Source organism: Mizuhopecten yessoensis, unplaced genomic scaffold (genome assembly GCF_002113885.1).
Source record: "Mizuhopecten yessoensis strain PY_sf001 unplaced genomic scaffold, ASM211388v2 scaffold6767, whole genome shotgun sequence".
Lineage (NCBI taxonomy): Eukaryota > Metazoa > Mollusca > Bivalvia > Pectinida > Pectinidae > Mizuhopecten > Mizuhopecten yessoensis.
This window is the reverse complement of record NW_018406714.1, coordinates 78,119-88,260: the sequence shown is the minus strand read 5'-3', so window position 1 is coordinate 88,260 and position 10,142 is coordinate 78,119. Positions and strand designations below refer to the sequence as shown.

Here is a 10,142-nt window from a genome sequence, read left to right as displayed (position 1 = left end):
AAAAAATAAGCAAAAACTCTTAAGAAATAGAAGTAACACACTTAAAATGTCCACTGGCGGTAATTTTGAATATGTTATCAAACTCTTAATGTAGCAAGCAAAACTAGGACCCAAACTGATATGCAATGCTGATATGCAATGATACATGAAGCGCTAGCAGGTATTGTTTACAGATGAACGGACGTACACGTACCACGGACGAAAATTGCATTGAAAAGCCTACCAACTGTTGATCTGATTACGGTGGGCTGAAATGTTGAAAATTATACTCGTATCGTAGTTATAATTGATTCTTCCTAATGCTAAATTTTAGAGCACTTAGTAGAACCTTTGCATTAAAATATAAAATATTTAATACTGAAAATTACACCTAAAGTCAGTTATAATTTTGATTCACTAAAGAAGTACATTTGTCAAACCTTGTTATCATAGGCAACTAAGTTTGGCATTACCGTACAAACTTGGCATATAAAACATTATATCAGGTTTTCCACATGGAACACTAATGTGGTCATTTCGTCGGATCTGGTGTTGGTTCCAATCCATCCTGATCCTATTCAGCTCTTTCTGTAGAATATCCATAAAACAAAACCGCGCGCATTCTCTGCAAAATTCAAAACAAAAATAATGATGATATGGAACATTGGCCGTACTTATTAGACGATTGCATTACTGACCCATATCCTTACCAAAACATTAAGCAATGGCCTTTACAGCGTATCATTATACTGGTGCTTTGTTTTTGAATGTTTAGCTTATCACCTTTGATTATGCACAGCGAAATGAAAAGATTTTTCTGTATAAATACATCGATTTAATAGTAGTTTGAAGAATAAAGTTTGGTAGAAAGAACACTGCAACATGCTTACAAGTGTAGCTCGTTGCTTGTCGAAAGATGACCGGTCATCTCCAGGTTCAAGAACAGGTCCATCCAGTACTGACATCCTACCTGCCTGGCCCATCGCCACCATCTCTCGATGCGCTAGAATTCACAATTATTTCATCATCAATAAAATTACTGTGCAGAGTATTATAAGTTTTAATCCAAAACCGAAACTGAAATAATACGACCATGAAATGAAAATAAAAATGTTATCGATGTAACAATTCATTACAAAGAGATATTGTTGATTTCATATAAAGTGTAGTATGATTCCTATTTCAGCTTACTTGGTTAGAATGTGAAGAGCCGATGATGACACTTTTTTCAGCAGACATGTTAGCTGCGTCCTCCCAACGGAAAGACTTTTAAATGTCCTCAATTACTATATTTTCTGTACCAGCATCCATTCTGATACACCTCGGGACTCCTGTAATTCCACAAATTTACTATGTAACCCTATATTACACTTATAGATATATGTATCATATTACAAAACAACAAGGCCATTGTGGTGGTACATGTATTATACATCGGTCGACTCAAGTCTCAAAAGAATTTTAATCAAATATAAAATATAAAAAAATCACAGAAAAACTATGAAAAAATGCGGGGTTTTTGGTCTTCTTTATTTGTTTTTGTCTGATGTGTGAGCTTCCAAGAATATACTTGTTAAACAATTGTGACCATCGAGCTCAGCACTAAGGCTCCATGGTTTGACCTTGTCCTATGACCTTGGAAGCGGTGTTTGTGACAGAGATGTGCACATGTTTATAGAACATTTTAAGATGCGCAATCATGCTACATTGTATGTTTTAATGAAATCGTTACAGTAAAACATTTGTAAAATCCTTCAGGTCACGGGTAAAATTAATAGAATATGCTTATATTCATGATTAAAGTTTGTCTCTTAATATGGATTTGCTATTAAAGTATGTAACGGTAATACGACTTGTATTCGACTGGAGAAACAATACTTATTAAAGATATGCGTGCAGTAAATTTGTACACGTAACATGAGCATAGACTGAGATCGCAGAAGTATTTACGTTTTCAAACACCTATCGAGGACAGACCTAGTATTCAATACGCCTACAAGTCTAATGTCCATGGCAATAGGCAGACGTACTTTTAAAAGTATTGTTTCAGACCAAAAAATCAAAATATTCGTATGTGTGTTACCTTTACGGTAATACTAAGATATATTATGCAACATTACACATCTTCAAATATACTAAGCAATAAATAAAGGTAACACAACTTAATGTTATAAATAATTAAATATTCCCTTTATAAATACTTATCAATCTTGTACAACTAAAGTAATTGATCAATTCGGATAAAACTTCTGTCATGGTTAATTGCAAAACCCCGCGTTCAGTTGGCTTTATTCGACGTTAAAGGACGTTGGGGTCAATTTCAATTGTAACAACATCAGTAACAGGCATGACATCTTATTGCAAAAAAGAGGACATTCCCCCACCCCCCACTCTCATTTATAAGTATTAACCAAGATAACATGATAATCTTTCTATTTTGTTGAGTATAAGTATACGTTTTTTCCTGATTTTCATTCAAATATTTTTGACACTGATTTATTTACATTTGGTTTTTTATCTTGCTATGTAAAGTTTAAGTCCGTTTTATTTTGTTTTAGTAAAAGTATTTTTAAAAACACCTTGTATTTCCTTCATATAATCCAGGAAATAAGAAGCGACAACTTTTGGATTATTGTTTGTTCTTGCGACCATAAGCCAAAGGACTCGGCGGGAAAATCTGAAAAAAAAACAGAATATGAATGTTATCGAAATTCTCACATAAATATTTCATTGTAATTGAGACTCGTTAGCATTTAAACATTTGCATATGAAATAAAAAAAAAAACAGTTTTAATTCATTATTCTTGTCGACTTCGCATCTTAAGTGAAACTTGGCTCTGAATAAGTTCGATAATCATTTTCTCGTTTTCTGAAAATATTTTGGAATGATAAATGCATGTATTTCAACTTGCCTGTGTCAGACGACTTGGATTTTGATTTTTCGTTTTCATAATTGTATAACTGGATTAGTGCAGTGATCACCATAACCTAATTTAAGGTGGTGGCCCGCCACGCATACATGGTCAGAAAACCCCTCAGCGCCATGCATGTAATTCTCATCTTGCACCCCTCATTTTTATCGATCCCGACAGTTGACTGACCCATTTCTATAGCGTTTTGATAAGCACTACTTATGGAACCCTTTCTATCATAGCTTTGTCCGTTCTTTGATACGATTCAGTTGATCCTAGATCACACCTATCGATAGAACAATAGAAATAGACGGTCTTGGTGAGGTGACGAGGACTAACGTTAATTACCGGTAGTGTAAATTGTCCCATCTGTTACCACGTGTTGAAGATGTACCGTGGTAAAGTTATTCGACTAACTGACCTGTTTCACACTATCGATAGTAATAACTGAAGAACAGGAAGATGTTTGTATGTTGTTTGTCTGACCGATCCGAGAAAATGTACCATCGACATAAAAAACAGAGAAAACTATGATCGATCCGAATGCCAGCAATCACAGGAACGTGAAAGATTCCCATTTAGCTAAGCAACAGTCTGACACATCAACTTGTATTATATGCATACACAGTTACAGTTTTGTCTCAGATAGGCAATTTAAACAAAGTGAACACGTTAAGAAAGTGAGGGCAAGGGGAAGCATTTTAATACACTCTCCATCACCTACGTTTTACATGTATTAAATGTACAAAGTATGCTGAAGTTATGTTAAGGACTGTCAAAATTGAACAAAAAGGGGAATAAAAACAGCTCTCAAATGTACAAAACACTAATACAAGCATGTACATGGAATGAAATGGAACGAATCCCGTACTATTCAATTCGCAGTTGTGTATTACACTTAAATATACTTAAAACTAGTTAAATCACACACTGTTTAGATTTTGACCAATCACACGCTTAATTCAGTTTGGTTGCTATAAAACAAAACGCATGCGGTTGAGCTCGCAATCTTTTAATACGCATAAAATCATTTCATAAAAATTGGACAAAGTTCAAATTGTACTATTCAAAAGCCTCCATTTAGTTGCCAGAGACCCATACCAATACTTAAACAAAGTTCCATGAGAATCGGATGATAATTCTCTCAGAAAAAAAGGAAGAAAGTACAATTCTATTTTGATAACAGATCAGACGCCATTTGACCTGCGGACTAGAAGAGCAACCCATGCGACTCTTCTGCACAAGCAACCAGTGTACCAAATATGTGTATAGTTAGGCCATACCTGTTAAAACAAGGGCTTTAGCGCGGAAACCAACGTGACTGAAACTTTACTTTTAGTAACGGATTACTTGACCTTAAACTTGTGGATCTAAAAAGCAATTCCAAGTGATCTCTTCACAGAAGCAGCCTGTGTACCAAATATGGGCATGATCGGCTGAAAAGAACAGTAGCTATCGCACCGAAACTGATGTTGACAGACGGGCGGACGGATAGACGAAAAACACAAAAATATTATTATGCAATTACAATGTAACACACAATTTAATGGGCATAACAGTTATGTATCTAACCTACCCACACATTGCCCCATGGATGGCAAATCCGAATCGTTTGAGCTTGTCATCTCCGTCGACATGTATAAGAAAATTTGGACCTTTACTAGTATATATTCTCCTTGTCAGACTTTGTCGCCGCCGCCTTTCAACTCCTTCCGGATCAAACACTCTAAGAATGTTACACACTGCAGACCTAAGAACGAAGCCAGCACAACATATCCAGAGTGATTATGATACAAACAAATTGTGAAATGTATGGTTTTAAATTTTTTAAAGTTACACAAGCTAAACTTTTCCAGAAAAAATAAAGGTTATGATTTGAATCGACGTTTAAAACTTCAATTGTGCTTGATGACTATGATGCATTTCCCCTTTTTCGCCATACACAGTATATATAAAATAGTCACACACTATTATATGATTGCATATTGTGACATATTCAAAGAATCTGGATGATTATGACCTGGGGGCGACAATTCCATGGCTACTCAACAATCTTCTTGTCATGCTTCGATATCCAAGGCATGATCCGCTACCCCGAAGTTCCTCCTAAAATTTCGAGAATAAACACAGTTGTTCTCATAATTGTCAATATAATGCTTCGAATGTTCAAATCACCTGGCAGGTTTAGTAACAATAGCATATCATTCTTTGAATTTATATTCCTCTCTTCAATGTCAAATAGTGTATCATTTACTCAAAGACAACATGCTTTACCTACAATGCTCCAGTAAGGATATCGACAGAACAAGAGCGCCGTTTTAGTCCCATTTATCGCATAATCCTTCTAAAGTGTCTCCTGCTAAAATACAATGTAGGAAAGTGAAAGATATTGGAGCTACCTACACTGTTTTTTGTTAACGGGTATCGATACTCCTCGATTCAGCTCCTACTAATTAAGGTGTCATTCTTATAGAGGACTACGCAATCATCAAAGTAGGAAAATAGACAAGGATATCGCTACATTAAATCTGCATACGAGAGAGAGGGAGGTTGGGAGATACCAGGCACAATTGCTACATATAACTACGTGTTACAGCTATCACATAGTCTAGGTTTTATACAGACAAAACATTATGTTAACCCATCAAATCGGGTTTTACTGGCTAGTATTCCGGGACTTCCGACACATAGAACTCTGTTTACACTTACTTAGTTTCCGAAGGGTTTCATGTTCCACAGGTTATCCTACATGTTAGATTTAATTTTGGTACCAATCACAGTATTTTTGTTTCTGATAGTTATTTCTGAAATAGAATGAAGTCTGTGCCGTTATGTTTACTCATAGACAGTTGATATATTTTTTACAATAAGCTCACCTGATATCTATGCAGTGGCGTAGGTTCAATATCATGATGATTTCTGCATTTGTATACCCTCCAAAAAAGAATTCTCGTATTAAGTCATTCCTTGATTACTGTTAAAGGAAATAGTCGTTCACTTCCAAGAATCCATTTTAAAGAGCAATTATAAAACAAACAAGAGAATTATGTGGTAAGAAGAAACGAAGCATTAACATGTCATCTCTTTTTCATTGTGTGATATGATAAGATAAACTATGGCGTGAAATAAAAGGATATTATCACATTCACCAGGTGCTGACGTGGTTCCCAAAGAGGAATATGCTGTGGGCATTATGCGCTCCACCTGGAAAGAGCGGAAACCAAGATGATTTCATATCAAATCAAAACACATATATGTATAACATTGCCGTTGCAGTATACCATCCTGATGATTAAGCAACTTACAAGGACAGCAAAGTAATAACATTCCTCATTATTATTCGGCTCGTTCGCGCGAAGCGAACTCATACACTGGAAAGTCACCAGAGAGACATACTATACAACCTACTTTCTGTCTGTGCGAAAAATTCAAGTCCTTTAATGCTAAAACACATTCAAGAAAAACGTTTGGATCATAGGGAGTAACAAAATGCCGGAAGTCGCGGTATTACGCGTGGTTTTAAACAAAAAGAATTAAAACATGTTATATTCTTAATAGTTTCTCTTTTTACATATACAAAAGGAAAACTGTGAACCGTTTTACACTTTCCAAAACTCCGGGAGTTGATACTGCATCTATACTGTACAGCAGCGGCTGCATATAGCGTCTTTTTCTTCACTACAATAAAACTGATACTTCTCTAGGTGCGTTTCTATGTTCAACATGTATGAAAAACTATTTTCACAATATCCTTCAGTCGATTTGCAGATTAAACTTGATCAAAACGAAATATAGCGAAAGCGTAAATATTGGTGTTCAAATCAAATGCAAATGGCGTCTGCAAAATAATGGCGGGTAACGAGACTCTAGCGTTAGTTTGTGTTGCTAAGGGTTGATAACTACAAACAGCTTGGACAATGCCTCGTATTTTTGCTCCCTTCCCACTGGTGACGTTGACGTGACGTTGGCGTGACGTAACAATGAGAGATTTATATCTAACCTCGAACTAGAGTATACTGCTGGTGTTTCCTTGACGTAACTTCCGGAGTAAAATGGCAGACGTTTTTACACACGTTTTTTTCTTTCTAAAATGCTGTATTTTCTGTTATTTGGAATTTTGATTATGCTAGGTCTGCCGATCGACTGAATGTTGTGAATACTGTTTTTTTCCTAAATACAGAGCAAAGAAATTCAACCTGGTAAGTATCCATTTTTATTTTAGCATTACTTGAAGTCGCTGCTGTGAAGTATAGTATTTTGCATATTGTATGGAATGCGCGGGTGACACTTGAAAATTCCCGAACCTTCTTCATCCTGATATTCGATTGGCTGATATTTGAATAACGATGACCTTCACCTTGGAGACTCGCACATGTACACATTGCCGTCTGTTTATAAATTTGAAGATGCATGAACTTTGTTTTGGGTGATGACAACAGCAGCAATGAAGCATGACATGGGCATTTAAATGCCTATTCATAGTGATATCACAAATTGAATTGTTGATTTCACCTAATCGTTTTAATGATATCACTTTAGTGGAATAAAAAGTAAAACAGCACCCCATGATTAAATGAATTGTTGATGTCACCTATTCATTGTGGTGATGTCTCCAAATAATTTAGTGACATCACAATAACGAATTGGTGATATCACTATAAAGGATCCTGGGAAAATAACATCCAGCCGACATGTTTCTGTGGCAAAGACAGACCAGACCAAATATTTAGTTATGTAAGTTGGCTTCAGATTATTTGACAATTTGCCTTTAAGGTAGTATGCAGTTGACTAGATGATGCAGAAAGATAATGAAGAGGTCGACGTTAAAGTTTACACAAACCATTGTATAAGAAGCAGTATTTATTTCTGATCTTATGAGAGTGGATACAGAGCAATAAGATTTATTGGTGTACCAGGTTGCAACAAATTTGAGACGAATTTAAAGCACTCATGCTTCACTACAAATTATAAAAAGAAAGGGAAAAGAGCTATATCCTATTGTGGAAGATATGGGTATTTATGTACAAAAAGTTCCTTAAGCTTAGTGGTAGATCGTTGGCCTCCGGGACCTGAGGTCTTGAGTTCGATCCCAGCTTGAGCACCTCGTCTTTCCACTTATTTCGCTCATATTACACAGTACTACATTGCAAGGAAAGATGTGTCTGTGTACTAATGGTTTTAATGATATGGACAACTTGAACTAATCTGGTATTTTCAAAAAAGGGTTTCTTCTACAGCAAATGCTGAAGGTTTTATTGATATTTTGGGTGATGATGACCTAATTGAATTCTTGAATACACTGAAAATTCAGTGCAAAAAACTTCGCCAAAACACGATAGTATTACAGAGAAAGGATAGTGAAATAAAAGTTTGGAGACTTCATATGCTGTTTTTGCCTTATTGTTTTGTACACAATGTCCTTATAATATAAACACATGTCATATAACAATGATTGACTGGTTGGTAGTGGCATACCAAAGCTAAGCCTCGCTTGGCCACCATTTGGTGTCTTTGAGAAAAATAGTATATATTTTTTTATATTCATTTAGTAAAATAAACACTTTTGTAAAAAAAAAATACATTACAAGCTTTATAATATAATAAGCATCTTTGCTGCTATTTCTACTTTTCATACTGTATAATCAGGGGAGGTAACCCAAGTCTTTTTAACCTATTAATGGTTTGTTTCAGATAAAGTGTCCCACCACTTCTCGCCTGTAAACAAGCTTAGTTTTGTGATAAATTATGGTATTTCTTCACTATTCATACAAAGAAATATACAATGCAAGTCTTTTTAGGGAATTGTAGCTAGATTTTAAAATTATGCCCGGTTATCTGATTATTAAACATGCTGAGGAATTTCTGAGCCAAGAAATACAAATGTATGTATTATGTATATCTGCAAGAACTTATGTTCCTGGAAAGTATCCATGCACTGGCATCTGTACACTATAGTATGGTGTAGTGGCTAAAGTTCCAGCCACACAATCAAAAGTTCCAGGATTAAATCTTACTATACCACTGTATACAGACTTTGTAAAAAGATGAATAATTACATTGTACATGGTTTATGCTGATGATCAAAACACAAATTATCAGAAAGATGGGGCACTACCTGAACTCTTCTTAAATGGTTGAACTAAATATTAAGGACTTTCTACCCGTTTTGGGAAGGCCATTATTTTATCAAATTGTGTAACGAATTGCATTGTTAGATCTCTATTTAAGCCTACTGTTCGATGTACTACACACATCACTTGACAGTGATTACAACATTTCATCTAATCAGCTGCGCTCTCTTCTAGACTATGCCTAAATTCAGGTTATTTGTGTATGAAGTTTGCACCAATAAACGCATGATAACACAACATTTTGGAAAGAGTTTCTACGAGCAGATACACACATTTCCACTGTGTACTGTTCGTTGTACAAGTAATAGTATTGCAACAACCTGTGTTTTGTTACTATTTCTGTTCATTATACCTTTAAAAAGAGTGAACTGTCGTAAAACAGCATTTTTGAACAATTTTGTAAATCGAATATCGTACAAACAACACCAAAATATTCACAAAGGGAGCACTTACGTCAGTTTTTCTGCAGTCAAAGATGGCGTTTATTATATATGGTTTGCGCATGTGTAACAGGAAGGCGATAACACGACAAAGCGACAAGACGACAACACGACAAGGCGACAAGGCGACAACACGACATTTTACCGCGACAACACGAGATTCTGTACGCGCTAATTAGCGTGTTCAAAATGTCGAGTTGGCGTGTTGTCGCCTTGTCGCCTTGTCGGGTTGTTGACTTGTCGCGATTTGAAAACGCAACAAGACGACATTTTATCGATTAAATCTCGAGTTGTCGCAGCTTGTAACAACACGACAAGGCGACAACAGGACAACACGAGATGGCCGTAATCAGCCACCATATATAAGCTATAAGTGTCATTTTGACTTGTCGTCCATTCTTGTATCCGTTTCCAGTCTTGCACTTGATAAAAAAAACTTTTCTTCTGTATCAATGTTCTCTTTCTTATACAACTTTCCTTTAGCTTTCTTCTGTAACTGTTCACTTTTCTGACTTTTATAATTATTTGGTGAGTATTAGTATAAGATAGTTGTTGGTGATGAGACGGAATAGGTAGGTGTGACGAGTTGTGCATTGGTGAGAGTTATCAGTAGGTAGAGGAGAGTTGAGGTTGTGCAGATATGGGGTGTTGAGAGCGGGGCGGGGGTTTGTCGGGTTTGT

General features: G+C 35.8%; 1 pseudogene; it reads right to left on the bottom strand.

Moving 5' to 3' along the window:
* The window catches only part of LOC110452611, a 27,280-nt pseudogene that overhangs the window by 5,171 nt on the left and 11,967 nt on the right, over positions 1-10,142 (bottom strand).